Genomic DNA, 5319 nt, shown 5'->3' on the forward strand with positions numbered 1-5319 from the left:
TCACGCTTACCAAATAATCCTGTGACGAAACGCGCCGCTGTTCTTCGGATCTTCTCTATCTCCTCCGTCAACCCGATCTGGTACGGTTCCCACACTGATGAGCAATACTCAAGTATAGGTCGAACGAGTGTTTTGTAAGCCACCTCTTTTGTTGATGGACTACATTTTCTAAGGACTCTCCCAATGAATCTCAACCTGGTACCCGCCTTTATATGATCATTCCACTTCAAATCACTCCGCACGCATACTCCCAGATATTTTACAGAAGTAACTGCTACCAGTGTTTGTTCCGCTATCATATAATCATACAATAAAGGATCCTTCTTTCTATTTATTCGCAATACATTACATTTGTCTATGTTAAGGGTAAGTTGCCACTCCCTGCACCAAGTGCCTATCCGCTGCAGATCTTCCTGCATTTCGCTACAATTTTATAATGCTGCAACGTATCTGTATACTACAGCATCATCCGCGAAAAGCCGCATGGAACTTCCGACACTTTCTATTAGGTCATTTATATAGATCGCAAAAAGCAATGGTCCCATAACACTCCCGTGTGGCACGCCAGAGGTTACTTTAACGTCTGTAGACGTATCTCCATTGATAACAACATCTGTGTTCTGTTTGCTAAAAACTCTTCAATCCAACGACACAGCTGGTCTGATATTCCGTAGGCTCTTACTTTGTTTATCAGGCGACAGAGCGGAACTGAATCGAACGCCTTCCGGTTCAAATGGTTCAAATGGCTTTGAGCACTATGTGACTTAACTTCTGAGGCCATCAGTCGCCTAGAACTTAGAACTAATCAAACCTAACTAACCTAAGGACATCACACACATCCATGCCCGAGGCAGGATTCGAACCTGCGACCGTAGCGGTCACGCGGTTCCAGACTGAAGCGCCTTTAACCGCACGGCCACACCGGCCGGCACGCCTTCCGGAAGTCAAGGAAAATAGCATCTACCTGGGAGCCTGTATCTAATATTTTCTGGGTCTCATGAACAAATAAAGCGAGTTGGGTCTCACACGATCGCTGTTTCCGGAATCCATGTTGATTCCTACAGAGTAGATTCTGGGTTTCCAAGAACGACATGATACGTGAGCAAAAAACATGTTCTAAAATTCTACAACAGATCGATGTCAGAGATATAGGCCTATAGTTTTGCGCATCTGCTCGACGACCCTTCTTGAAGCCTGGGACTACCTGTGCTCTTTTCCAATCATTTGGAACCTTCCGTTCCTCTAGAGACTTGCGGTACACGGCTGTTAGAAGGGGGGCAAGTTCTTTCGCGTACAATGTGTAGAATCGAATTGGTATCCCGTCAGGTCCAGTGGACTTTCCTGTGTTGAGTGATTCCAGTTTCTTTTCTATTCCTTGCACACTTATTTCGATGCCAGCCATTTTTTCGTTTGTGCGAGGATTTAGAGAAGGAACAGCAGTGCGGTCTTCCTCTGTGAAACAGCTTTGGAAAAAGGTGTTTAGTATTTCGTCTTTACGCGTGTCATCCTCTGTTTCAATGCCATCATCATTCCGGAGTGTCTGGATATGTTGTTTCGAGCCACTTACTGAATTAACGTAAGACCAGAACTTCCTAGGATTTTCTGTCAAGTCGGTACATAAAATTTTACTTTAGAATTCACTGAACGCTTCACGCATAGCCCTCCTTACGCTAACTTTGACATCGTTTAGCTTCTGTTTGTCTGAGAGGTTTTGGCTGCGTTTAAACTTGGAGTGAAGCTCTCTTTGCTTTCGCAGTAGTTTCCTAACTTTGTTGTTGAACCACGGTGGGTTTTGCCCGCCCCTCGCAGTTTTACTCGGCACGTAATTGTCTAAAATGCATTTTACGATTGCCTTGAACTTTTTCCATAAACACTCAACATTGTCAGTGTCGGAACAGAAATTTTCGTTTTGATCTGTTAGGTAGTCTGAAATCTGCCTTCTATTACTCTTGCTAAACAGATAAACCTCCCTCCCTTTTTTTATACTCCATATTCAGGGATGCTGCAACGGCCTTATGATCACTGATTCCCTGTTCTGCACTTACAGACTCGAAAAGTTCGGGTCTGTTTGTTATCAGTAGGTCCAAGATGTTATCTCCACGAGTCCGTTCCCTGTTTAATTGCTCGAGGTAATTTTCGGATAGTGCACTCAGTATAATGTCACTCGATGCTCTGTCCCTACCACATCTGAGTGTCCCAGTCTATATCTGGTAAATTGAAATCTGCACCTAAGACTATCACATGCTGAGAAAATTTATGTGAAATGTATTCCAAATTTTCTCTCAGTTGTTCTGCCACTAATGCTACTGAGTCGGGAGGTCGGTAAAAGGAGCCAATTATTAACCTAGTTCGGTTGTTGAGTGTAACCTCCACCCATAATAATTCACAGGAACTATCCACTTCTAATTCACTACAGGATAAACTACTACTAACAGCGACAAACACGCCACCACCGGTTGCATGCAATCTATCCTTTCTAAACACCGTCTGTGCCTTTGTAAAAATTTCGGCAGAATTTATCTCTGGCTTCAGCCAGCTTTCTGTACCTATAACGATTTCAGCTTCGGTGCTTTCTGTCAGCGCTTGAAGTTCCGGTACTTTACCAATGCTGCTTCGACAGTTTACAATTACAATACCGATTGCTGCTTGGTCCCCGCATGTCCTGACTTTGCCCCGCACCCTTTGAGGCTGTTGCCCTTTTCGTACTTGCCCGAGGCCATCTAACCTAAAAAACCGCCCAGTCCACGCCACACAACCCCTGCTACCTGTGTAGCCGCTTGCTGCGTGCAGTGGACTCCTGACCTATCCAGCGGAACCCGAAACCCCACCACCCTATGGCGCAAGTCGAGGAATCTGCAGCCCACACGGTCGCAGAACCGTCTCAGCCTCTGATTCAGACCCTCCACTCGGCTCTGTACCAAAGGTCCACAGTCAGTCCTGTCGACGATGCTGCAGAGACTGGCAGTCTTCACCAAATCAGATAGCCGCCGGAAGCGAGAGAGGATTTCCTCCGATCCATAGCGACACACATCATTGGTGCCGACATGAGTTACCACCTGCAGATGGGTGCACCCTGTACCCTTCATGGCATCTGGAAGGACCCTTTCCACATCTGGAATGACTCCCCCCGGTATGCACACGGAGTGCACATTGGTTTTCTTCCCCTCTCTTGCTGCCATATCCCTAAGGGGTCCCATTACGCACCTGACGTTGGAGCTCCCAACTACCAGTAAGCAAGCCCACCCTCTGCGACCACCCGGATCTTGCAGACTGAGGGGCAACCTCTGGAACAGGACAAGCAGCCATCTCTGGCCGAAGATCAGTATCAGCCGGAGACAGAGCCTGAAACCGGTTCGTCAGACAAACTGGAGAGGCCTTCTGTTCAGCCCTCCGGAATGTCTTTCGCCCCCTGCCACACCTCGAGACGACCTCCCACTCTACCACAGGTGAGGGACCAGCCTCAATGTGGGCAGTATCCCGGGCAGCCACAGTCGTAGTCCGATCGGGGGATGCGTGGGACGAGCTGGCCGTCCCCGACAAACCCCCATCCGGACCCCCACAGTGATGCCCATTGGCAACAACCTCAAGCCGTGTGACCGAAGCCAACACTACCTGAAGCTGGGAGCGAAGGGATGCCAACTCAGCCTGCATCCGAACACAGCCGTTGCAGTTCCTATCCATGCTAAAAACTGTTGTGCAAAGAACGTCTGAACTAATATACAGAGAGCACAAACAATTCGACACAAAATTTAAACGGTTATTAAAATACAAGATTGCCTAGTAAATGCAGTAATGTTGCTACTTGCGCACTGCTGACACACTGCTCGGCGGCGGAAGGAGACTACGCGATTTTACACTATTCAGGTACTAAAACGCGATGCTACAACTCTCAAATACTATAATACGCCCGAAATTTATGAATTAAACAATGCAAGTACCAAAAACACGCAAAGAAATTAAAAATTAAACTATGTAGCAAATAAGTGAGCTAAGAGTATACGACTTGCTGCTGGTAGCTACTTATCCAACGGCGGCAGGGATCGTAGGTTTCAGGTTTTGGTACTGATTTTGTAGCACATCGATTTAGGGTGCTCTGTTGCACTGACCAACAGTTGTAGGTTAAGTGTATGATCAGTGATTCGCACCGGGGCGTCAGCATAGCAGAATGACGATTCACTTTCCGCTCACCTTAACTCTCATTTCTACACATTGAAAACCCTACTGAATAACTGCTGCCGAATAATTAGACTGAAGAATATAATTCACTGAATGTAATGGAAGCCAACGACCGTGCCGCAGTGGTACACCGGTTCCCGTCAGGTCACCGAAGTTAAGCGCTGTCGGGTGTGGCCAGCACTTAAATGGGTCACCGTCCGGGTCTGCCGAGTGCTGTTGGCAAGTGGGGTGCACTCAGCCCTTGTGAAGTCAACTGAGCAGTTACTTGATTGAGAAGTAGCTGCGCCGTTCACGAAAACTGACAACGACAGGAAAGCGGTGTGCTGACTACATGTCCCTCTGGTGATACCTAAGCAAACAATGAGGCTAAAGCGCTACTTGTGTGAGCCATGGCCTCGTTATGAGGTTATAGTTTCCCTTTACTTCAACAATGTCAGAGCGTAATTGTGGCACACTGTAATATTCTACATGTATTTTTATATATGTGATTATTCATTAATAAGCAGTGTTTGAATTAAAACTGTGTTCTATCAACTTGACGTTGTCATTGTCTGATCCCAAAGGAGATCACCAAACAGTAGTACACAGAAATTCAATTATATTTACCTCAGGAAGGGTAAGTGCAAGAGGAAGAGGTATACTTAAATAGTTTTGTTTTGGTTCACATCAAGAAAACTACTTATTTCTCCCTTCCTTCATCCTCCTAAAAAAAATTTAAATAATTCTTTCATTTTTTCAGAATGAATCCTTTCACTCTCATCTCATTACAATTGTTTTTCTGTGCCTTATGTTCGTGAAAACCTTTGAATTTCTTGACTCCTAGTATGTATTTGTCTCTGTTGAGTAGAACCACCTGTTCAGCCAGCATTTATTTCGAATCCCTTGCCTTGTTTGCCCACATATTTTCTTTACCTGTTTTACTATTTCTGAAGGATGTGTGGATTTTCTTCGTAAATTTGGCTTTATTCGTTCCAAAAGTGTAGCAAATATTTTCGTGATCTCGTGTGTATTTCATAACCCTTGTAGTCGCCGCAGTGCCTGTTCCTTCAGACAAGCAGGTATGTCCCAACGACCATGGCATCGTATCTCTCAACAACACAGGCGCTGAAATATCGTATTTATCTGGCAGCACAGAATATATAT

This window comes from Schistocerca serialis, chromosome 5, assembly GCF_023864345.2.
Source record: "Schistocerca serialis cubense isolate TAMUIC-IGC-003099 chromosome 5, iqSchSeri2.2, whole genome shotgun sequence".
Lineage (NCBI taxonomy): Eukaryota > Metazoa > Arthropoda > Insecta > Orthoptera > Acrididae > Schistocerca > Schistocerca serialis.